The 27326-nt window shown below is 36.5% G+C and overlaps 1 pseudogene; it reads left to right on the forward strand.

The window, feature by feature from the left end:
• Positions 1-15634: 15634 nt before the first annotated feature.
• LOC124245478 (S-adenosylmethionine decarboxylase proenzyme-like) lies at positions 15635-27003 on the forward strand (annotated as a pseudogene).
• The last annotated feature ends 323 nt before the right edge of the window (positions 27004-27326 follow it).

Genomic DNA, 27326 nt, shown 5'->3' on the forward strand with positions numbered 1-27326 from the left:
GAAAAGTATACACCAGTGAAATCATCAACACAATCTATACCATAAACATAGCTATCGCCATCAGAAGTTTCCTTTAGCCCATTTTATTTATAATTTTTTGAGAAAAGAGCACTTAACATAAGATCTACCATCTTATCAAAAAGTTTAAGTAATAATACAATATTGTTAACTATAGGTATTATGCTGTGCAGATGATCTCTGAGACTTATTCATCTTGTACAACTGAACTTTGTACCCTTTGACTAACACATCCCATTTCCCTATCTCCCAAGTTTTTGCAATCACCATTCTACTCTCTGATTCAATGAGTTTGACTATTTTAGGGTGTCCATATGAGTGGTACCAGGTAGTATTTGTCCTTATATGTCTCACTTATTTCACTTAGCATAATGTCCTCCATGTCCACCTATATCATCGCAAATGGTAGGATTTCCTTTTTTAAGGCTGAATAATATTTGTTTCTATGTATGTAACACATTTTCTTTATTCATTCATCCATTGATGGACCTAATTATGTTGTTTCCCTGTCAGCTATGTGAATAATGCTACAATGAACATGACAGTGCAGATATTTCTTTGAGATCCTGATTTTAATTCCTTTGGATATGTACTCAGAAGTGGAATTATTGGATGATATCATAGTTCTATTTTTAATTTTTTGAGAAACCTCCCTACTCTATTCAGCAACTTAAATTCCTACCAACAAAGATTCTCTTTTCTACCCATCCATACCAAGACTTGTTATATTTTCTTTTTTTGATTATAGCTAGGCTATCAGGTGTGAGGTGATATTTCATTGTGATTTTGATTTGCAGTTCCCTGAATATTAGTGATGTTGAGCACCTTTTCATATACCTGTTGCCTATTTGTATGTCTTCTTTAGAGAAATAGCTATTTATTTACATTGTCCGTTTTATAATCAGGTTACCTGTTTTTTGCTATTGACTTATAGAAATCCCCTATATATTTTGGATATTAACACCTTATCAGATATATGGTTTGAAAATATTTTCACCTATTCTGTAGGGTGCATTTTCATTTTGTTGATTGTTTCATTTGCTGTGCGGCTTTTTTAGTTTGATGTAGTCCCACTGTCTATTTTTGCTTTAGTTGCCTATGTTTTTGTTGTTATATGCAGGAAATCATCAGCAAGGCTAATGTCAAGTAGTTTTTTCCTTATGTTTTCTTCTAGGGTTTTTATGGTTTCAGGTATTATTCTTGTCTTTAACTCACTTTGAGTTGACTTTTGCATATTGTGTAAAATAGGTTCCAACTTCATTCTTTTCCATGTGGATGTCCAGGTTTCCCAGCACCATTTATTAAATATACTATCATTTCCCCATTGTGTATTCTTGCTCCCCTTGTTTAACATCAGTTGATTGTATATGTGACAGTATATTTCTGTATTCTCTATTCTGTTCTATTGACTTATATGTCTGTTTTTATGCCAGTGACATACTATTTTGATTCCCATGTACCTTTGTAATATATATTTAAATTACAAAGTATGATGTCTCTAGCTTTGCTCTTCTTTCTAAAAATTGCTTTGGCTATTCAAGGTCTTGTGGTTCCATATAAATTTTATATTTTTTTCTATTTCTGTAAAAAATGCCAATGGAGTTTTGGTATGAATTGCATTGAATCTGTAGATTGCTTTTGGCAGTATGGATATTTCAACAGATTCTTCCAATCCATGGACATAGCATATATTTTCATTTATTTGTGTTTTTTAAATTTATTTTATGCATGTTATGGTTTCAGTGTACAAGTCTTTCACCTCCTTTGTTAGGTTTATTCCTAAGTATTTTATTCTTACTGATGCTAATGTAAATGGGATTGTTTTCCTGAGTTCCCTTTCAGATAGTTTGTTATTAGTGTATGATCATGCAACTAAATTTTGTACATTGATTTTGTGTCCTGCAACTTTATTGAATCTGTTTATTAGTTCTAATTATTTTAAGGGAGTCTTAAGGGTTTTCTATTTATATAATCATGGCATCTGCAAACAGAGATAATTTTGATTCTTCCTTTTCTATTTGGATGCCTTTTATTTTTTTCTTGCCTATTTGCTCTGACTAGGAATTCCAGTACTATGACGAATAGACATAAGAAGTGCTTTTTCTTCTCCTTCATTTCTAAGGAAGTTTTACCAGGTGTAATATTCTTAGTTTATGCTTTTTTTCTTTCAGCACTGGCCTGAAAGCTTTCTACTGAAAAGCCTACTGATAGTCTTATGGAGTCACCTTAGTATGCAATGAGTTTTCACTCATTGCTTTCAAAATTATGTCTATGTCCTTGACTTTTGATAATTTTAGCATAATGTACCCTTTCGTGGTGTCATGTTACCCTGGTTATTCATGAAACTTTTAGCCTTGTATTGGTGTCTGCACATTTCAAGAATTCACCTCTTAAGGACTTTGTTCACTGCCTTCATGAGAGAAAGAACTTCACTAGACAGCTAGCTAAAGATTCTTGGGTGTCCCTCAAAACTTTTCTCCTCTCACTCCCCCTGAGAGCAATGTCTTAGGTTTGTGTGCCTTCTCTCTGTATCCCACAAAACTTTGCCAGCTACTGAAAGCCACCTGCTGTTTTTCTTTAGGGAAGTGCTCCGATAAACTAGAGCTTTGGGTGTAGGCTGTACTTCTCTTCCTCCCTTCTGGGGGAGACACCTTGGAATTCTGCATCTTACTAACCTTCAGAGCCATGCTTAGTGCTGAGAGTCATATACCCCTTCTCCTTAGGGCAGTGCACTGAGATGCCAGGAAGATGGGTGCAAGCTTCACTTCTATACCTTCCTCATGAAAGAGCATTCTCAAAGTTGTGCGCTTTCTCCCAATATAGCAAAATTAAACCAGCTAAAATTGGTGCCAGCTGCTGAGATCTGTAGGCCACCTCTGGGGGCACACAGGGCATTGGCTGCAGAGGTACACAGAGTGCCACATTTGGAGGTGTGTGAGGTGCTGGCTGTGATGGCATAAGGGGCATTGGCTGTGGGGGCACACAGGGCAGTCTGAGATCTGCACATCAGTTACTGGGAACCTCCACCTCTTATCTTTGATCTTAACTCCCCTTCACAATCCATGTGTGCTGATTTTCTCATTGTTCTACATGCTGTGAGACTAAAGCAGGACTCTAGGGCAGTGCCAAAAAGGCAAGGGAAGCTTATCATCACTTTGTTCTCTCTTTCCCTGTGGGAGAGTCACAAATCAGAGTGATGGTTCTTAGTGCTAATCTGTTCCAGCTTGGAGGAGGAGTGATGTGATTAAAGTAAAACTGTTTTTATTACTCTTTTTAATAGAGCTGATCTCAGATTTTGTATTTCACCATGGTGATAGAACATCTTAGCTGGAATCCAGAGTGCTCATAAAGATATTTTCATTCAGGGATGGTTGCTAAATTTGTGTTTCAGAGGGGCTACTAAGGTTGGAAACACCAGCCCACCATCTTTCTGATGTCTTATTCTTTCCTTTGGTGCACAAATACTTTTAATATTGATGTAGCCTAATTTATTGATTTTTACTTTTGTTGCTCATGCTTTTGGTGTCCTAGCCAAGAAATAATCACCAAATTCAAAGTTATAAAGCTTTTTCCTTAGGATTTCTTCTGATATTTTAAAAATTTAGGTCTCATGTTTATGAATGTGTTGTTTAATTTCTACATATTTGTAAATTTTTTAGGATTTCTTCTCCTTTTGGGTTCTAGTTCTATTCCATTGGAGTCAGAAAAGATACATTGTGTATTATCAATCTTTTAAAATTTATTATTACTTGTTTTGTGACCTAATGTATCATCTAACCTGTAGAATATTCCATGCACATTTATGAAAAAATGTCTATTCTGCTGTTGTTGGATGGAGAGTTCTGTATATGTATGTTATTTCTTATTGGGTTCTACTGTTGTTAGAGTCTTATTGTTCCTTATTGATCATCTGTCTCTTTAGTATATTCTTGTTGAAAGTGGTTATTGAAGTCTCTAACATTTATTGTGGAGGTGTCTATTTTTACCTTCATTTCTGTCAATGCTTGCTTCACGTATCTTGAAGCTCTAAAGTTTAAAGCATGTATATTCAGCATTGTCATATTTTATTGTGGATTATTTTGTCTTATATTAGTATGGCTACTCCTGCTCTCTTTTGGTTACTGTTTGCATAGAATAACTTTTTCACTCATTTCACTTTCAGCCCATATGTGGTCCTTTATTGCTCTCTCACTGTCTCCTTTTGTGAGTCAGTGATTTCTTTTGTAGTCATATACTCTGACTCTTTTCTCTTAATCATTTGTATGTCTTGTGGGTTTTTGCTTAGTGATTATCATGAAGCTTTAATAATATAGCTTTTAGTTATAACAGTCTATTTTAAGCTGATAACAAACTTAATTTTTGTTGTGTCAAAATGTTCTACAAATTTACCTCCTTTCCCATGTTGTTGATGTCCCAATTTACATCTTTTCATATCGTGTATCCCTTAACATATATTGTAGCTATAGTTACTTTTAGTACTTTTCCCTCTTAACCAATATGCTAGAGTTCAAAGTGATTTACACACCACCATTGCAGAATTAGAGTATTTAGAATTTGACTATGTATTTACCTTTACCTGTGAATTTTATACTTTTATACGTTTCCATGTGTATTAATCAGTAGCATTTCATTTCAGCTTGAAGAACTTCCATTAGCATTTCTGGTAAAGCAGGTCTAGTGGTATAAATTTTCTCAGCTTTTGTTTGTCTGGGAAAGTCTTTATCACCTTCATTTCTGAAGGACAATATTGCTGTGTAAAGTACTCTTAGTTAAGAAGTTTTTCTTTTCTTTTCTTTGAGCACTTTTAGTATATCATCTCACTCTCTCTTAGTCTAGAAGTTTTCTCCTGTGAAGTTTGCTGTAAGCCGTATTGGGATTTCCTTGTATGTGATGAGTCATTTTTCTCTTCCTGCTTTCAAAATTCTCTTTGTCTTTAATTTTTGAGAGCTTGTTTGAGAGCTTGGTGAAAATATCTTTGGTTTGAACGTGTATGGGAATCTTTGAGCTTCATGTGCCTGGATGTCCATCTCTCTCCCCAGATTTATAGAGTTTTCAGCCATTAGTACTTTAACTGAGTTTTCTGTCCTGTTCTCTCTGTCTTCTCCTTCTGGGACTCTCATAATGTGATAATGTTCCATTTGATGGTGTCTTATAATTCTCATAGACTTTCTTCACTCTTTTTCTTTCTAACTTAGTTTTGCTCCTCTAACTGGATAATACCAAGACATCTTTCTTCAAGTTCACAGGTTCTTTCTTCTGCCTGTTGAATCTATGCTGAAGCTGTCTATTGCATATTTCATTTCATTCATCATATTCTTCAGCTCCAGAATTTCTGTGATTCTTTTTTCTGAGTTCTATCTCTTTGTTCGGTCTTGTTGAGCTTCTCATGTTGTTCATTCATTATTTCTTTTGAATTTGAGTTGTCTATCTGTGTTTTCTTGAATGTCATTGAGCTTTGTTAAAAGAGTTATTTCAAATTATTTACCATGTAACTCACTGATCTCCATTTCTTTGGGATCAGTTACTGAAAATTATTACCTTCCTTGGTGGTGTCTTGTTTCCTTGATTTGTCATGTTTCTGATGGCTTTGTGTTGATGTCTGAACATTTGAAGGGCCAGACTTCAGACTGGCATCTGTGGGGAAAGACTTTCACCTGAATGTGGCTGTGAGGGCACTGGCTGAATGGGATGCAGCACCTTTGGTTCCTGGGAGCACATAGTGGCATAGACTCCATCAAGCTTTATCAGCTGATGTCAACACTGATGCAGGTGATGCAGGTAAAATGCTTCCTATGCATTTCTATACAGGTACCCTCAGTTTTTTAACTCTGAAGTCCAGAGCTTTCCCTGAGCTATTTTCATCAGTTTTTTGTTGTTTATTTATTGTTTTGTTGTTTTTTTGAGGAAAGACAAGCATTAGGTCCTCCTAGACCTCCATCTTGCTGACTTCTCAACAATTCTATTTTTAAATCATTTCTGTCTCTTGCTTTTGACTATAAGTAGACAAAGGGAAGCAACCCACTTCTTCAACACTTTGCTTAAAAACAGCTTCAGTTAAATATACAGTTTCATGACTTGCAATTTATATTTTTTGCAAAACACTAGGCAACAAACATAATTCAGCCAAGTTTTTTGTCACTTTGTAATAAGGATCACCTTTCCTCTAGTTTCCAGTAACATGTTCCTCATTTCCACCTGACTTCATCAGAATGAACTTTACTGCCCGTATTTTTATGAATATTCTGTTCAGGATTACTTAGGTATTCGCTAAGAAGATTGACGCTCTCCACAGCTCTCCTCTTTTCTTTCTGAGCCCTTACCAGAATTGCCCTTAAAAGTGCATGCACAGCAATATAGGCTTTTTTCTGGAATGAACTTGAAAACACTTCCAGCCTCGAGCCAGTACCCAGTACCAAAGTCACTTCTACATTTTTGGGTTTTTGTTACAGCAGAATACCCACTTCTTCATATCAATGTCCTGTCTTAGTCTGTTCAGGCTGCTATAGCAAAAAGTACCATTGAATGGGTGTGTTATAAACAAAATAAATATATCTCAGAGTTCTTGATGCTGAAAATGCCAATAATAAGGCACCAGAGTATTCAGTGTTGGGTGAGGCCTTTCATTATAGTTTATATTTGACTGTCTTCTTGCTGGAATTTCACATGGCATGACATATATTTGAAAAGAAAAAAATCTAATATCCATAGCATACACTTCCATCGTAGGAAGGTAGAGAGTGAAAAAAAATTAAGCTTAAAGCTAGCAGATGAAAAGTAATGATAAAAAATTACAGTAAGAATCTATGAAAGTGAAAACTGGAAAAAAGAGAGAAAAATATTCACACTGAAAATTGATTCTGTGAAAAGATCAATAAAAGTACTTAACATCTAGACAGGCAAAGCAAGAAAAATAAAAAGAAAGGACTCACATTACCAATATCAGAAATGAAAAAGGGGTCATATCTCATGTACATTAAAAGGATAATAAAGAATATTAACAAGACCATAAATGTGAATGTAATGGAATAATTCCCTAAAATACATAAACTTGTAAAACTCATACAACAATACATGGCATGAATAGTTCTTTACCTATTTAAAACATTGAATTTATAATTAATAACCTTCCCAAAATAAAGCACCAGGCACAGATGGCTTTGTTGGTAAATTAAATCAAAGACTTGAACAAGAAATATGAGGAAAGATGTCAGTAAGACGGTGGAATAGGAAGCCCTAGACTATCCTTACCCCTCACCAACACATCAATTAAGCAACAACTCACAGACAAATTCCCTTTGGAAGGAATTGAGAAACCAGGTGAAATGCTTCTAGACTCTGGGCACTTGCAAAACCAGACTCACAGAAGGTAGTAGGAATATTTGGTGGTAAGAATACCCTCTAGCTCAAGCCCCTCCCTCCAGCACAGCATTATATGATTAAAACGACAACGCTTAACTCCTGGCTTCTCCCAGAGTGAGGTAGGTGTTTGTTCATGGAGCTCAGACGTGTCCACTACAGTCCAGAAGGCTGGCAGAGAACAGAGGTGGCAGCGTGGGCTTGTAGACATCATAGATCCCCCTCCTTCTAAGCATAAGACAAGCAGTGGAAAGAGGCAGCTCTCAACTTACCCCTGCAGATAAAAATTATAGAACCATGTACCCAGTGCCACAACATCTCTGATGGGGCTACCCAGTACTCTGGTCTCAGTCTTCCAGTCTTGGAGCTCAGATGGGTCCACCACAGACTCGCAGCCTGGGTTAGAATGAAGAGGGAAGCTTCAGCTTGCAGATACCTTGGCTCTCCCTTCTGCTCACCAAAGAGAGAATGGGTGAAAAAGCCATGCTCTCAGCTTCTCTACATGGAGGGAAAAACTAGAGTTATGCACATAGTACCCCAAGTTCTCCAAGTGGGCTCCCCAGGTGACTGACCTCTATTCCGTCAATCTTAAAGCTTGGATGGGTCTCACATAGTTTAGCAGCCTGAAGGAGTAGAGAGGTGATGGCTTGGGCTGGCAGATACCATAGCTCTCCCTCCTGGCTCACCACAGAGTGAGATGACAAAAACCAAAGCAGCTTGCTTCCCCCTGTGGGGGAAAGAGTTTGTAGAGTCACCCAGAATTTCTTACCAGACTTATTGGTGGGGGTCATCTCTGGTGTGAGGCCAGTCTATGAAGACTGGGAGAGTCAAGAAAAACGAATAATCAGACAAAGATGATTCAAACAAAGAACAAGATGAATCTCCTGAAACTGATCCTAATGGAATGGAGGTATGTAATTTATCTGAGAGCATTCATGATAGTTGTCATAAAGATGCTCACTGAGATCAAGAGATCAATGCCTGAACAAGATGAAAATTTCAACAAAGACATAGAGAATATTTTTTGACAATAACAAACAAAACTTACGGTGCTTAAGAATGCAACAAATAAATGGAAAAATTCACTACAGTGGTTAAACAAAACATTACATATATAAGAAAAAAAGATTACCAAACTTATACTTTTATTCAGAAGGAATAAAAGAGTAAGAAAAGCTTAAGGAACCTATGTGATACCATCAAAGTGATCAATATATTCATTATGAGTGTCCCAGGAGAAGAGAGAGAGAGAGAAAGGACAAGAAAGCTCTTGCAAAGAAATAATGACTGGAAATTTTCTAAATATGGAAAAAGAAAGGGACTTACAGTTCTGAGAAACTCAAAAGTCACGAAATAAAATGAAGCCAAAAAAATCCACATTGAGACACATAAAAATCAAATTGTCAAAAGTCAAAGACTAAAAGAGAATTTTGAAAGAGGCAAGAGAAAAGCAATCATCATGTACACGGGAAGACTGATAAAAATATCAGTAAATTACTCAGCAGAAACCTTGCAGGCCAGAAGGGAATGAGAATTTATATTTCAAGTGCTGATAGAATAGAAAAAATCTGCCAACCAAGTATACTATGTGCCACAAATCTGTCCTTTAAAAATGGAGAAAGATAGACACTTTCACAGACAAATAAAGACTGAGGGATTTCATCACCACTAGACCTGCCTTACAAAAAATGCTAATGATATAGGGCGTTCTTGAAGTTCAAATAAAAAGATGCTAATCAGCAATACTATAGCATAAGAAGATATAAAGCTATAGTAAAGATAAATATATAGACAAATAATGTTATCATATATTAATGCTTGTGGGTAAATAACTTTTAATTCAAATGTAAAATTCAAAAGTCATATATTAGAAATAACTATAACAAAACATATTTAAAGATACAAAAAATAAACAGGTGTATAATGTAACAACAGTAACATAAAGTGGGATGGAGAGTTCAAGTATAGAGCTTTTGCATGCAATTGAACTTAAGTTGTTATCAACTTAAATTAGACTATTATAATGATAATATATCTTATAAAAGTCTCAAGATAACAACAAAAATATACCTATTGAGTGTACACAAAAGAAAAGAGAAAGAAAGAAATCAAAGCACATCAACACAAAAAATCAACAAAACACAAAGGAAGACAGCAATGAAGTAAGAGAGAGAGAAAAAACTGGAAGTCTAACATTAAACAGCTAAAAAAGGCACTAGTAAATCTTTTCCTGTCAATAATCAATTGTAAATAGATCAAGTTCCTCAATCAAAATATCTAGAGTGGCTGAATCAATAAAAAGCAAAGGAACCGACCTGACCCAAATATATGCTGCCTAGAAGAATCTCATTTTAGATTTAAGGACGCACATACTCTGAAAGTGAAGGGATGGAAAAAGGTATTCCATGGCAATAGTAACAAAAACGGCAGGGATACTTATATCAGCTAAAACAAACTTCAAGTCAACAACCATCCCAAGAGACAAAGAAGGACCTTACATAATGATAAAAGGGTCAACCCACCAAGAAGATATAACATTTACAAATATGTATGAACTCAACATTAGAACAACTAAACATATAAAGCAAACAGTGACAGAACTGAAGGGAGAAATAGACAACAATGCAGTAATAGTAGGAGACTTCAATACACTTTCAATACTGAATATAGCAACCAGACAGAAGATCAATAGGGAAACAGAGGACTTGAACAACACTAAAGACCAAGTGAACATAAGAGACATATGCAGAAGAGTCCACCCAAGAGCAGCAGGATATATATTCTTCTCAAGTACACATGTATCTTTCTCCATGGTAAAACACATGTTAGTTCACAAAACAAATCTCAATAAGTGTATAAAGACTGAAATTATACCAAGAATCTTTTCTGACCATAATGGAATGAAGCTAGAGTTTAATGGCAGAAAGACAACTGGAAAGATCATAAAAATGTTGAAATTAAACAATATTCTCTATAACAACCTTTGGAATAAAAAAGAAATAAAAAAAGAAAATTTGAAAATACCTCAAGACAAGTGAAAATGAAAACACAGCATACCAATACTTATGGGATGTAATAACAGCAGTACTAAGAGGTAAGTTCCTAGCCATAAATATGCACATCACAAAAAGAAGAAAGACCTCAAATAAAGAGGCAATCTTTCACCTCAAATAGGTAGAAAAGAAAGATCAAACTAAACCCAACATAAGCAGAAAGGAAATAAAAAATATTAGAGCAAAAATAGAAGATAGAAAAAAATTAGAAAAATTCAATAAAACCGAGTTGTTTGTTGAAAAGATAAACTTGACCAACACTCAGCTAGGCTAACTAAGAAAAAGGGAGAAGCCTCAAATAAATAAAATCAGAGATGAAAGAAGACACATTACATTACAACTGATGACACAGAAGTAAGAGGCTACTCTAAACCACTATACACCAACAAATCAGATAATCTAGAAAAAATGGATGAATTCCCAAAAACATACAATCTTCAAATACCAAATCATAAAGAAATAGAAAGTCTGAATAGACCCATCAATAGTAAGGAGATTGACTCAATAATCAAAAATTTTCCAACAGAGAAAAGCCCAGCACCAGGTGGCTTCACTAATGAATTCTAACAAACATCTAAAGAAGAACTAATGCCAATCCTTCTCAAGTTCTTCCCCAAAATTTGGGAGAACACTCCCAATCTCATTTAATGAGGCCAACTTTCCCATGATATGAAAGCCAGATAAGGATAACACAAGAAAAAAATCTACTACCCAATATCTCTCATGAATATAGGTCCAAAAATCCTCAACAAAATACTAACAAACTCAATCCTAGAGCATATTTGCTATAGATTGAATGTTTTTGCCTCCCAAAATTCATATGTTGAAATCTTAAGCCCAAGGTGATGCTACTATGAGGTGGGGCCTTTAGAAGGTGATTAGTTCATGAAGGAGTAACCCTCATGGTTGAGATTAGTGCTCTTATAAAAGAGACCCCAAAGAACTAGCTCACCACTTCTACCATGTGAGGACACAGTGAAAAGTATACAACCCAGAAGAGGGTCTTTGCCAGAACCTGACCATGCTGGCACCCTGATGTTGGAGTACCAGCTTCCAGAACTCTGAGAATAAATTTCTATTGTTTATACACCCCTCAGTGCGTGGTATTTTGTTACAGTAGCTCAAATGTACTAAGACACATTAAAAGGATCATATTCAATCACCAACTTGGATTTATCCCTGGAGTGCAAAGATAGTTAAATACATGAAAATCAAGGAATGTGGTACACCATATCAACTGAATAAAGTATAAAAAACACATGATTGTCTCAATACCTGCAGAAAAACTATTTGACAAAATCAACACTCTTTCATGATAAGAAATTCTCAACAGTCTAGGCATAAAAAGAAAATACCTCAACATGATAAAACCATATCTGAAGAACCCACAGCTGAAATCATCCTTAACTGTGAAAAACTAAAAGCTTTTTCTCTAAAATCAGGAACAAGGCAAGGATGCCCATTCTCACCAGTTCTATTTTTGAATTCAAGTTTTTTTGAGATAATTGTAGATTTACATGCAGTTTTAACACATAATACAGAGATCCTTCATACTTTGCCCAGTTTCCCCTAATGGTAACATTTTGAAAAACTATAATAAAATATTACAACCAAGTTTTGGCATTGCTACAATCCACTGATCTTATTAAAATTTCTCCAATTTTACTGATACTCATTTGTGCACATGGTTGTGTGTGTGAATGTTTATTGAGAACTATACAGTTTTGTCACATGCGTAAGTGCATGCATCCACACAACAGAGTCAATGTGTGGAATAATTCCAACACCACAATGACCCCCTTTTTGTTGTCTTTTTATAACCACATCTACCTTTCTCCTGCTTCAACCCCACTCTCACACTTAAGCCCATTAACCTGGCATTCATCTGGTTTCCACTTCTAAAATTTTGTTATTTAAAAATTGTTACACAAATGGAACCATATTTATATAGTGTGTATCTTTTTCGGACTGACTTTTTCCACTCAGTATAGTTCCCTGGTGATTCATCCAAGTTCTTGTGCATATCAATAGCTCATTCTCTTGTATTGCTGAGTTATATTCTACAGTTTGTTTGATCATTTACCTCTTGAAGGACATCTGGGCTATTCCAGTTTTGCCTATTACAAATAAGGATTCTATGAACTTTGATGTACAAGATTTTGGGTGAATATAGGTGTTCATTTCTCTGTGATAAATGGCCAAGAGTACAATTGCTGGGTCATATGGTAATTGTATGTTTAATTTTATAAGAAATTGGCAAACTGTTTTGTAGAGTGGCTGTACTATTTAACATTTCCAACAGCAATCTATGAGTAATCCAGTTTCTCTATCCTCATAAGCATTTAGTGTCAAGACATTTTTATATTATCCATTCTGATAGGTGTATAGTGATATCTCATTGTGGTTTTAATTTTCATTTCTCTGAGGGCTAATGATGTTGAACATCTTTTTTTTTACCACTTATATTTAATACTGTACTGGAAGTCCTAGTCAGAGCAATTAGACAAGAAAAAGAAGTAAAGGCATGCAAATTGGAAAGGAATAAGGAAAATTATTCCTGTTTTCAGGTTACACAATCTTATATAAAACAAACCCCAAAGATGCCATTAAAAAAACTGTTAGAACTAATAAACAAATTAAGTAAAGTTGCAGAATACAAAATCAATCTACAAAAATCAGTTGTGTTTCTATACACCAATAACAAACTATCTGAAAAGAAAACTAGAAAAATAATCCCATTTAAAACAACACCAAAAAATATTAAAGTACTTGGGAATAAAATTACTTAAGAATTGGAAAGATTCGTATACTGAAAACTACAAAACAATGAAGAAATAAATTAAACAAGACATAAAAAAATGGAGAAACATGTTGTGTTCATGAATTGAGAAAATTAATATTGTTAAAATGTCCCTACTATTCAAATCAGCCTACCAAGTCAATGGTATCCCTATCCAAATCACAAAGAATTTTTTTACAGAAACAGAAAAAAACAATTCTACAATTCACATGGAACCACAAAAGACCACAAATAGCCACAGTAATGCTGAGAACGATGAACAACACCACACTTCCAGATTTCAAAATATATTATGAAGCTACTGTAATCAAGACAGTATGATACTGGCATAAAGACAGGCATATAGTCCTATGGAAGAGAATAGAAAGCCCCGAAGGAGATCCATGCATATATCATCAAGTGATATTTGACAAGGGTGCCAAGAATACACAATGGGAAAAGGGTAGTGTTACGACAAATGGTCTTGGGAAAACTAGATACACACGTAAACATAATGAAATTTGACATATCATATACCACACACAAAAGTAAACTCAAAATGGATTAAAGACTTAAATGGAAGACCCAAAACTGTAAAAACTCCTAGAAGAAAACATAGGGAACATAAGGAAAATATTAATGGCATTGGTCTTGGCAATGATTTCATGGATATGACACCAAAAGCATGACAAATAAAAATGGCAAGCAATAGGATATGTTGGAGAATATGAGGAAGCCATTTGGTATAAACCTAATTCAGCCTGACCTTCTCTTTCCAAAAGGGCCTGACAGTGGCTGTTGAGCATGCATTGTATATCTGCTTTAGAGATTCCCTATGGCAAGAGCAAAAGGCCCTTGAGATAAAGGTGCAACTTCCCTCCCCCTCCCAACGTTGGCGTCTCCTTAAGGATTAAGCATCTTTCCTTAGGCTAGAAACTGCTGCACTCACCTGTGACCGCCCAGCTCGAGACAATAGACTTGCCTCCTGCTATGCTCACCAAGATAGCAGACCCACTATGTGCTGTGTCCATCAAGCGCTGTGCCAACAGGGCAATCTTGTGACTATTGTGGGAGAGACATTTCAATCATATGTGAAACACCCTGTTTGGGGGCATATAACCACTCTGTGCACCCCACTTCATCGGTGCCCTTTCTTCCTTTGGGAAGAAAGGCCCCGGGCCATGGTCCTCAGATTTCAGCTCAGAATAAACTCTCCCAAATTTTCATTTATAGATTGGTTATAGATTGTTTTCGTCGACAAGCATATGCAACAAAAACTAAAATAAACAAGTGGGATTACATTGAATCAATAAGCTTCTGCATAGGAAAGGAAACAATCAAAGAGTGAAAATATAACCTACAGAATGTGGTAAAATATTTGCAAACCATACATCTCATTAGAGGTTAATCTCCAAAATATCTAATGCACTTATGTAACTCAATAACAAATAAACTAGCAACTTGAAAAAAAGATGGACTAAAACTTGATTAGATATTTATGTAGAGAATACATACAAATGACAAACACATACATAAAAAGTGCTCATTGTTACTAATCATCGGGGAAATATAAATCAAAACCACAATGAGATATCACCTCACACCTGTCAGGATGTCTATTATCAAAAAAAAAAAGGCAACAAGTGTTGACAGGATGTGGAGAAGTTGGAACCCTTGAACACTACTGGGAGGAATGCAAAATGGTGAAGCCACTATGGAAAACAGTATGGAGGCTCCTCAAAAGATTAAGTATAAAACTACCATATGATCCACCAATCATACACCATCCACTTCTGCGTACCTATGCTAAAGAATTGAAATCAGGAGGAGCGATGTTAGCAACATGGCAGAGTGAGCAGTTTTCTTTGTTTCTCCTGGTTTGAACTACAATTAATTGGACATTCATAGATAAATGGAGGTTACTCACACAGCACCTCAGGACCCCTGAGAGACCCGCACTGCTATACATTGGAAGGTGGGGGAGGAGGTGGAGATAGGTGAAAACTCTCCTGCCCCCAGACAGCCTAGTACCTGCGAGTGACTCTTTCCCAGCTGACATGCTCATAGCACTGCCATGGCACCAAGGGTGGGCATGTGCATCAGCATCATGACCTCAGAAACAGGTGACTACAGCCCTAAGCCCCCCATGATTGCTCCTTAGTCCAGTGGGAAAATCCACAGTCCCACAGTGGCCACAGGGAAAGTCTCTGGTCAGCTGTAGTGGAGAGGCCCTGCTCACCAAAGACAAATGCTGGGAAGCCTTGGGGCATAAGTGGCTTGGCCAAGTGAGCTACCTGCCAGCTGCATTAAACACCCACAGCCCTGCTCCTGCCCCAAGTGGGCAAGTGAGATGCAGCAGGACCACGTGAGTGGGATGTGACAATCCAGAACCTTAACATGACTGCTCCCTGGTCCAGGGGCAAAGTCCATGGTCCCACAGTGGCTGCAGGGAAAGTCTCTGGTTGGTCCTAGTGGTGAGGCCCTGCCCACCAAACAGAAAGGCTGGGAGGCCTTGGGGCAGAAGTGGCTAAGCTGGTTGAGCTACATGCTGGCTGCATTAAACATCAACAGCCCTGCTGCATCCCCGAGGGGGCAAGTGAGATCCAGTGGGACTGCACAAGTGGGCTGTGACAATCAAGAGCCCAAGTATGACTGTTCCTTGGTCTAGGGGGAAAGTCTATTGTCCCACAGTAGCCACAGGAAAAGTCTCTGGTTGGCCCTAGTGGAGAGGCCCTGCCCACCAAACACAAAGGCTGGGAGACCTAAGCAGAAGTGGCATGGCCAGGTGAACTAACCACCGACTACATTAAATGCCCATAGCTCTGCTGTGGCCCAGAGTGGGCAAGTGAAATCCTGCAGGACTAGATGGTGGTAAAGCTGCAAGTCTATTTGAAACAGCTCCCAGCTGCTGCAAAAGCCCATAACATCACTGCAGACCCTAGGGAGGGGGCATGTCTAGGTGGGTCTGAGAGAGCAGGAACCAGCAACCTGAAGCTCCCTTGTGTTTCACAGCTGATGGGAGACTTCACAGGGCCACTGTGATCCCAAGGAGGGGCCCTGCCTCAGTCAGGAATAGCTGACAGGGATCCTAGTTTATGTAGATTGCACAGCTGCTACCCCCTCTGCCCCAGTGGCAGCAAGCCAAAGCTGTAACCAAACTCTATCTCTATGTGGAGGCACAAATACACACCATAATGCACTATTAAAAAATATATTAAATCTCCAGAACAGAAGGAAAATGACAAGTACCCAGAAAACAATCCCCAAAATGCAGAAATCTATAACCTAAATGACAAAGAATTCAAAATAGCTATCATTAAACAACTCAATGAATTAAAAGAGGATACAGATAGACAACTCAATGAGTTCAGGAGCTACATCACAAAAGAGATTGATACTATAAAGAAGAACTAATCAGAAATGTTGGAGATGAAAAATACAAGAGAGGAGATTAAGAAAACTCTGGACTCCCTGAACAGTAGGGCTGATAATATGGAGTAGAGAATTAGGAATTTGGAGGATAGGAATATAGAAATGCTTCAGATAGAGGACAGAGAACTAAAAGTAAAAAGATCTGAAGAAACTCTCCAAGAAATATCTGACTCAATTAGGAAATGCAACATAAGGATTATAGGTATCCCAGAGAGAGAAGGAGAATGGGGCAGAAAGCTTGTTCAAGGAAATAATAGCTGAGGACTTACCAAACCTGGGGAGAGAGCTCGAAGTCCATGTTACAGAAGCTAATAGATCTCCAAACTTTATCAATGTAAAAAGACCAATGCCCAGGCATAGAGTAGTGAAGCTTGCAAAAGTCAATGACAAAGAGAAAACATTAGCGACAGCGAGGCATAAGAAAATAACCTACAAAAGAACCCTCATCAGGCTGATGTTTGGAAACAAAACAAGCCTCAACAACTTCAAGAGGGTTGAAATAATATCAATCATCTTTTCTGGCCATAATGCTATGAAACTAGAAATCAATTATGAGAATGAAGCTTGGAAAGGGACAAAGATGTGGAGATTAGTCAACATGCTACTGAATGACCAGTGGATCATGGAAGAAATTAAAGGAGAAATATTATCTGGAGACAAATGAAAATGAAAGCACACAATACCAACTCGTTTGGGATGCAGAAAAAGTGATCCTAAGAGGGAAATTCATCACAATACAGGTGCACCTCAATAAACAAGAAAAGTCTCAGATAAGCAATCTAAAATGACACCTAACAGAATTAGAAAGGAAGAACAAACCAAGCTCAAAGTCAGTAGAAGGAGGGAAATAACAAAAAATAGAGCAGAAATAAATGAAATCGAAACAAAAAAGACAGCAGAAAAGATCAATGAAACAAAGAGCTGGTTCTTTGAGAAAATAAACAAACTTGACAAACCCTTAGCTGGCTCACTAACAAAAAAAGAGAGAAGACTCAAATAAATAAAGTTAGAAATGAAAGAGGAGGAATCATAATGGATACCATTGAAATACAAAAGATCATAAGAGAATAGTATGAAAAACTATATGCCAACAAACGGGACAATCTAGAAGAAATGGATAAATTCTTAGACTCTTACAACCTCCCAAAACTGAATCAGGAAGAAATAGAGCATCTGAGTATACCAATCACAAGTCAAGAGATTGAAACAGCAATCAAAAACCTCCCCCAAAATAAAAGCCCAGGACCAGACAGCTTCTCTGGAGAATTCTACCAAACATTCAAAGAAGATTTAATACCTATCCTTCTCAGAGTATTCCAGAAAATTGAGGAAGATGGAGCACTTCCTAACACATTCTATGAAGCCAACATCACGCTGATCCCCAAACCAGACAAGGACAACACAAAGAAGGAAAAGTACAGGCCAATATCACGGGTGAACATAGATGCAAAAATCCTCAACAAAATATTGGCAAACCGAATACAGCAATACCTTAAAAAGATCATACACCATGATCAAGTGGGATTTATAGCAGGAACACAGGAATGCTTCAACATCAGAAAGTCAATCAATGTAATATACCACATTAACAAAATGAGAAAGAATTGAAATCAGGATGTCAAAGAGGTGTCTGCACTTTCATGTTCACTGCAGCACTAGTCACATTAGCTAAAATGTGGAAACAACCTTAATTTCCATTGACTGATTAATAGATTAATAAAATGTGACATATGCATACAATGGAATACTATTTACCCCTAAAAATAAGCAAATTAGGGACCAACCTGGGGGCATAGTGTTAAGTTCACGTACTCCACTTTGGCAGCCCACAGTTTGCAGGTTCAGATCCCAGGTGCGGACCTACACACCACTCATCAAGCCATGTTGTTGTGGCATCCCACATGCAAAGTGGAGGAAGATTTTCATGGATATTAGTTCAGGGACAATCTTCCTCACCAAAAAAAAAGGAAATTCTACAATATGCAACAACACAAATGGACACTGTGGACATTATGCTGAGTGAAAGAAACCAAATACAAAAAGATAAATACTGCATGATGCCAATTACATAAGGTATCTAAAAGAGTCAAATTTGTATAATCAAAGACCAGAATGATTGTTATCAGGGGCTTGGGGGAAGGAGAAGTGAGGAGTTATTAATCAACTGGCATAGTTTCAGTTCAGCAAGTGAATAAACTCTAGAGACCCACTGTACAATATTGCACCCATACTTGATAATAATGTAGTATACACTTAAAGTTTGTTAAGAAGATAGATCTCATGTCAATTATTCTTACCACAGAAAAATAAATGTAAAAGAAAGAATTATTACCAAATATAAAAAATATTTCCACTAAATAGAAACATATGAGGCATTTCCTAACTTGCTTATTGAGGTAACCATTACTCTAATACCAAACCTAATTAAAGAAATTACCAGAGTGTTGTCACCAATATGGCAGTGAAAGACATTACTCAGTTATATCCCCCTTGTAAATCAACAAATTAGATATCCATACCGGAACAAAAGTGCCTTGATGGGTGTTTTGGGACCTAGCAGTTTAATCCAAGGGACCCAAAAAGAGTCTTACCCACCAGTGCAGCCAGTAAGAGACAGAAAAACTTCCATATGGGCTGTAGAACTAACTGGTGGAGACAGTGAAACCGCCTGGACTCCTCTCTCAACTGTCAGGTAAAAATCAGGTAAAAGTTGACTGTGACAGGCACTCATGTACAAGATAACTTGCAGAAGTCCAGAAAGAAAAATACAACTTTGGTCACAGTGGAGGCGGTAAGACAAAATTTGCAGGCACCACCCCTCCCTCAAGAAAACACTGAACAGAGCTGATTTACCTGATGTAGGCAACATTTCCCACAGAGAAAAGGAAAGCAATGTGTTAGCACCTGGCTACCCCAGCTGGGCATAACACAGCTGGAGAAACCCTTTCCCCTCCACCAGCACACGGAGTACTAAGGTGGGAGCTCTCCACTGGGGAAGGGAGGATATTGGGAAAGAGGCAGATAAGAATTTCAAAGGGTGTTAAAGGAATTGCACTCAGCAGGATATCCACCCACAAGCCTTTGGGAGTACCACCCCCAGGATTTCCCCATAGTGTCCATGGCCACACCCAATACACCAAATGCTAAACCCATATCTCACCCCCATTCTGCTGCCAACTCATTGTGTGCACTCTAGAATGCATCTATGAGAGCGAGCTTGGATAGACATGCGGCACACTCAGAAAACAAGCTATAGTCTCTGGACAAGGAAGAAACCACAAACTTGAACTATAGCATCACCTTCTGGGAAACAATAGCCAGCCTGGTAAGTTGTAAGAACCAGAGAAGAAATAAAAGCTAAAAAATTCAACCACAAGAGAGAGCAATAAGAATGGGGCAGGCACACTTTCACAAACACAGAGGAACTATGGAGATAATAACAATACCATAGACTATAACACCACATCTGCTGAACACAATGAACAAAGAGTTAAAGTGATGTCTGCTACTTGAAAAACAAAAGCACCAACACAACTACAAAGAATAGGAAAATTCAAGGAAATATGGCATCACCAGCTTGCAAAAAGATAATTCACTAGCAACCAAGTTTTGGATTTTGTCAAATGTTTTCTCTACATCAGTTAAAAAGCATGGAATATAGCACTGTAAATGATAAAGAATTAAAAATAGCAGGTATGAAGAAATTCAGCAAGTTAGAAAAAATTCAGAAACACAATTCATGGAATCATGAGTAAAATATGTGAAAAAATGTAGTTCTTTATCAAGAAATTGATATTGCAAAAAAGAACCAAACGAATTCTGGACCTGAAGAATTCATGCAGAGCAGACCAGATGGAAGAAAGAATAAGTCACTTTGAAGATAGGAATTTTGAAATAATGCAGTTACAAGAGAAGAAAGAACGAAGATTTTAAAAGAGCAAAGAAAGCCTACATGAGCTGTGGAAATCATAAAAAAAGAAATATTGGAATAATCAGGGTGCCAGAAAGAGAAGAGAGCAGAGAGTTTATTTAAATAAATGGTATCTGAGACCTACCCAAACCAGGGGAAGGACTTGGATATGGATGTCCATGAAGCTAATAGAACACCCTATTATGCCAATGCTAAAAGACCTCTTCAACACACATTATATTGAAACTGTCAAAGAGCAATGATAAAGAAAGAATCTTAAAGGCACCAAGGAAGAGAGTCCCATACAAAGAAACCCCCATTAAGCTATCAGTGGATTTCTCAGCAGAAACCCTACAGACCAGAGGAAAATGCAATGACATATTCAAAGGGTTGAAAGATAAAAATTTCCAGGAAAAACTACTTTATCTGGCAAATTTCTCCTACAGATATGAAGGAGAAATAAAGGCTCTCTCAGGCAAACAAAAGATGAGGGAGATCAACAACACTATCTTCCTTGCATGGAATGCTGAAAGTAGTTCTTCAAGCCAAAATGAAAAGAAACTAATCAGAAAAGTGAAACACACAAAAGTACACATCAACATCAAGAGATGCAGGAAAGCTTTTGACAAAATACAACATCCTTTCGTGGTAAAAACCCTCAATAGATTGGCTGTAGAAGGAACGTACCTCAATATAATTAAAGGCTATATATGACAAACCCACAGCTAACATTATAGTCAATGGAGAAAAAGGGTAAGCTTTTCCTTTAAGATCAAGAACAAGACAAGGGTGCCTGCTGTCACCACTTTTTTCCAACATAGTACTGCCAGTCATAACTAGAGCAATCAGGCAAGACAAAGAAGTAAAAGACATCCAGACTGGAAAGGAAGAAGTAAAGTTGTTATTTGCAGATGATATGATCTTATATGTAGAAAATCCCAAAGACTCAACTAAAAAACTCTTGGATCTAATGAATAAATTCAGTAAATTTTCAGGATAGAAAATCAATATACAGAAAGTAGTTGCTTTTATATACACTAACAAATGAAACAGCTTAAAAATAAAGAAAGAAAACTATCCCATTTATAATAGCATCAAAAAAAATAAAATACCTAGGAATAAATTTAACCAAGGATGTGGAAGATCTGTACCATGAAATCTACAAGTCTTTGATGAAAAAATCAGAAAGGACATAAACAAGTGGAAGGACATCCCATGTTCATGGATTGGCAGAGTTAATCTTGTTTAAATGCCCATGCTGCCCCAAACCATCTATAGATTCAACATAATCCCTCTCAAAATTCTAATGGAATTTTTCATGGAAATGGAAAAACACAGTCCTAAAATTTGTATAGAACCATAAAATTCCCAAGAAGTCAAAGCAATCATGGGAAAGAAGAACACAACTGGAATCATCACACTGCCTTAGTTCAAGCTCTCCTACCAAAGGCAGAATAATTAAAACCGTATGGCACCGGCATGAAAATAGACACACAGACCACTGGAACAGAATAACTAGCCAAGAATTAAACTCACGTATAGAGTCAACTAATATTTGATAAGGAAGCCAAGACCATCCAATGGGGAAAGTACTGTCTCTTCAACACATGGTGCTGGGAAAAGTGGATTACTGCAGGAAGAAAAATGAAATTGGACCCCTGTCTTATACCACTCACAAAAACTAGCTCTAAATGGATCATAGACTTAAATGTAAGAACTGATACTGTAAAACTCCTAGAAGAAACCATAGGGAAGAAGCTCCTTGACATGGGTCTTGGGAATGATTTTGGATATGACACCAAAAACATAACAAGAAAAAAATCAATCAGGGATACTACATCAGACTTGAAGCCTTCTGCACTGCAAAGAAACAATTACCTACAAACAGGAGAGAATATTTGCAAACCATGTATCAAATAAGGAGTTAATATCCAAACTTTATAAAGAACTCATACAACTCAATAACAACAACAATAAAAAAAGCAATCTGGTTAGAAAATGAGCAGAGAAACTAAATAGACATTTTCCCAAAGAAGATATCAAAATGACCAACAGTCACACGAAAAGTTGCACAACATGTTGGTGAGGATGTGGAGAAAAGGGAACACTTGTTCACTGTTGGTAGGATTGTAATCTGGTTCAGCCAGTATGGTGAACAGTATGGAGATTTCTCAAAAAATTTTAAAGAGAATTACCATATGATACAGCAATCCCACTTCTGAGAATATATCCAAAAGACATAAAAACAGGTTATTGAAGAGATATATGCACCCCCATGTTCATTACAGCATTATTCACAATAGCCAAGATATAGAAACAAAGTGTCCATCTAGAGATGAATAGATAAAGAAGATGTGAGATATGCATATACAATGGAATACTATCCAGCCATGAGATAAAAGGAAATCCTGCCATTTGTGACATATGGATGGACCTTGAGGAAATTATTCAAAGTGAGATAAGTTAGACAGAGAAAGACAAATGCTGTATGATATCCCTTATATGTGGAATATAATAAAAAACCTGTACTCAAAACAACACAGTGTAATGTTGGTTACCAGGGTCTGGGGAATGGGAGAGATGTTGTTTAAGGGTACATACCTGCAACTAGTAGATGGATAAGTCCTTGAGATCTAATACACAGTGCCGTGATTATGCACGACAAATTTCTATTATAAACATTAAAGTTGCTAAGAGACTAGATCTTAATTGTTCCCACCACTAAAACAAATAATTGCATGACACGATCATGTTGCAGTATATACATATCAAATCAACATGTTGTGCATCTTAAATTCACAAATTGTTATGCATCAATTATATCTCAATAAAAAAATTAACTCCCACAAAATAAAAATGCAGACCAATGTCTTTCATGAACATAGATGAAAAATTCTTCAAAATATATGCAAATTAAATAAAATATTGGAAAGAAAGAATTAGACACCATGATCAGTTGGCATTTATTTCTGTTATGGAAGACTGAGTTCACGATGGCAAATCATTCAATATAATCCACCATATCAACAGTCTAAAGAAAGAAAAAAATATGACATTTTCCTAACAACTGATGCAGAGAAAGCATTTGGCAAAATCCAACTCTATCAATGACTCTCAACAAACTAGGAACAGAGGGAACATTCCTCAACTTCATAATAAGCATCTACTAAAAACTTAAAACTAACATAATACTTAATGATGAGAGACTGGAAAATTTCCTCCCAAGTTTGGAAATAAGCAAGAATTTCCTCTCTCTCTATTCCTATGCAATGTATTATGTACTATAAGTCCTAGCTACCATAATGAGAAAAGATAAATTAAAGGTATAGAGATTATAAAGGTAGAAATAGAACTCTCTGTATGCACATATTACATATTTTCTGTGTAGAAAGGCACAAAGATTGTATAAAAAACCACCTGTAGGTAATATGCAGGTATAACAATATTTTAAGTTCCAGAGTCAATATTTAAAAAGTTAATCACTTTTTTATCTACTACCAGTAAACAACTGGAATTTAAAGTTTTAAGTAATATGATTTAAAATAGAAACTAACAAAGAAATGCATAGGCATAAATCTAACAAAATATGTACAGGATCTATGGGGGAAAACGTCAAGACTCACTGATTATCAATGAAATGCAAATCAAAACCACAATGAGATATCACCTCACACCTGTTAGGATGTTTATTATTTAAAAAAAAACCCGCAAAGGACAAATATTGATGAGGTTGTGGAGACATTGGAACCCTGGATATTGTTGGTAGGAATGCAAAATGGTGCAGCAGCTATGGAAAACAGTATGGAAGTTCCTCAAAAAATTAAAAATAGAACTAACTTGTGATCCAGCAATCTCGCTTCTGGGTATTTATCCAAAAGAATTGAAAACAGGATGTTGAGGAGATATTAGCATTCCTATGTTCATTGCAGCACTATTCACAGTAGCCAAAATGTGGAAAGACCTAAATGTCCATTGAAGAGATGAATCCGGAAAAGTGTGGTATATTTACAAATGCAATATTATTTAACCTTAAAAAGAAGGAACTCCTGCAATATGCAACAACATGTATGAAACTGGAGAACCTTATGAAATCAGCCACTCACAGAAGGACAAATACTCATGATTACACTTTATGTGAGATATTTAAAATAGTCAAACTCATGGAAGAATAGAATTGTGGTTACCAGGGGGTCAGATGAGGGAGAAATGGGGAGTTACTAATCAACATGTATAAAATCTCAATTATGCAAGATGAGCAACTTCTAGAGATCTGCCTCACATCATACCTATAGATAATAATACTGTGTTGTGCACTTAAAAATCTGTTAAGAGGGTAGACGTCATGTTAAGTGTCCTTAACACATTAAAATTTAAAAATATATGTACAGGCTCTGTAGGAGAAATACTACCAAGCTCTGATACAAGAAATCAAATACGTTCTAAATATATTGGGAGAGATTCTGTGTTCATGGTTTTGAAAATGTATTGTTAAGATGTCAATTATTCCAGCTTGACTTGTAAGATCCATCAAAATCCCCGTCAAATTCCTAGAAAGTTATTTGCTGATATTGAGAAATGTGTCCTAAAATCCATATGGAAACGCCAAAGAGCTAGACTAACCAACATAATACTGAAGAGCAATATGCAAGACTCACATCACCCAATTTCAAGACTTGCTATGAGACTATAGTAATGCAAAGAGTCCAGTATTGGTGTAGGGATAGAGAAGTTGATTAATGGGATGGAATAGAAATCCCAGAAGTAGACCCACACAAATATAGCCAATTGATGTTTGACAACGGCACAGTGGTATTTAAATGGAGAAAGTATAGACTTTACGACATATGGTACTGGAAAAAAATGGACATCCATGAACAAGGAAGGAAGGAAGAAAGAAAATAAATCCAGACATACATCTTACAAATTGCCCACCAATTAACCTAAAATTATAAACCTAAATCCAAAATGCAAAATAAAAACACAAAACAAAAATATAGAAAAAAATTTTAGAAGAACAGGAAGATATCTACACGACCATGGATATGGTGATAAATTCTGATAAAACACCAAAAACATGATATGAACAAAACAAACAACAAACAAAGAGAACCAGAAAAGTTGGCCTTTATTTATAATAATTAGGCTTACACTGTATGGCTGCAAAATTAGCTAGCACTCTCTTCACTCTCTAATGGGGAAACAGTGGGCTACAAGAAACCAAACTCTATCTGCTTCTATTTCCAACAGACTCAGGTTCAACTTTTGTTCCCTCTCAAAAAATAAAACAAAAAAATTTGGAAAAATGAAAATCCTTTTTTAAAAGTTAATGTAAAATTTTAGCAAAATAAAAAGAACCTGGTATTTAGTAGCACACATAGAACAATATGCAGCTAAAGTGGTGGCATCAGGAGAAGAGATTTTGTGTAGCTGATTTTCTGTGGTTGTTAATTGTTTGCTAGTCTCACAGTGATGAAAACTGCCTGGCCCTTTTTTAAAGGGACCGAGAAATGGCTAGAGGTTTGGTTCTCCAGGTAGCATCCCAGTACAAGCCAAGTATCTGGGGATTTTCGCACCATCCCAAGATCTGAGTGAGACATATTTTTAAAGGATATGCAATATTCAATCATATATGTGACAAAAACTGACAAATAGGGAGCTTATATACTCAATGAGAGTAACGAGTTTGTCTCCAAGAGAAATCCCATTTTAAAGATGTGATGCCATCCTCTCACTGAAAGCACACGCTCCCCTAAAGCTTGCTAGGGATTACAGTGAATTTGACTCAATTCAAAGCTTCTTTTGCTCTTACAAGAATTTAATGAAGACTTCTCACCAAGGGTACCCACACCAGAATTTCCAGGATGAAATTCCTTGATTCAATTTTCACTAAAGGGGCAGCACATAGTATGGGATGTATCAATTTTGACTGCTGGTACTTGTATAGTCTGAATTTCCCAGATAGACAGTTGAGATCATACCCTGGAAATTCTTGTGAATGAGCTTGACCCAGTAGTTACAGACCACTTGTGCATGAAAGATGGTGTTACTACAAAGGATGTCACTCATAAGAGTGGAATTTGTGACCTGACACTAAATTTTGTCAATGTTACCACATTATACAATCTTTCTGGTTATCTGATGAATGGAATCAAGTCAGAGGGAACTTATTGGAATATCCGCATCATTCCAGAACCAGAATTATTTTATGGTAACGTTGAAACAAACATCTGTCAGAACTCCTATAATATCCTGATTAGGACAGTTGTGGGAGTCTTCAAGCCAGGAAAACTCATGATCACCCTGTTTGTAGATCAGAGTTTAAATGTCACACATTGTTTTCTTCACCCATGAATATTGAAGATTTTAAACATCTTAGTCACCAGAGTGCTATGTTCTGTGATTACAACTTTGTTTTGACCAGTTTTTTTAAGAAGCAGCAACAACAGCTGAGTTGATAAAGATAAACAAAGAAAAAACACACATAGAAGATGATCGTGGCTACTTTCTAGATGTTGATAATGGGGGCTATGCTTTCCATAACCATCACCTTGTAGCTGCAAAAATCCCTATATATAATCATAGTGTAATCATTGTGAGTTATATGCATTATTATATCAAATAATTAGATATCTTGCATGAATTTTCTCTTCTGTGTTTAGGTATTCTATGCCACTTGCTGTGAAATTGATATTCATGTAGAAAAGTCCTTTTACTCTGTGAAACTTTACAACACTTGTGAAAACAATTCCATTTGGTTTAAGTACAGTGTAATGTCTCT

This window comes from Equus quagga, chromosome 10 (assembly GCF_021613505.1).
Source record: "Equus quagga isolate Etosha38 chromosome 10, UCLA_HA_Equagga_1.0, whole genome shotgun sequence".
Taxonomy (NCBI): Eukaryota; Metazoa; Chordata; class Mammalia; order Perissodactyla; family Equidae; genus Equus; species Equus quagga.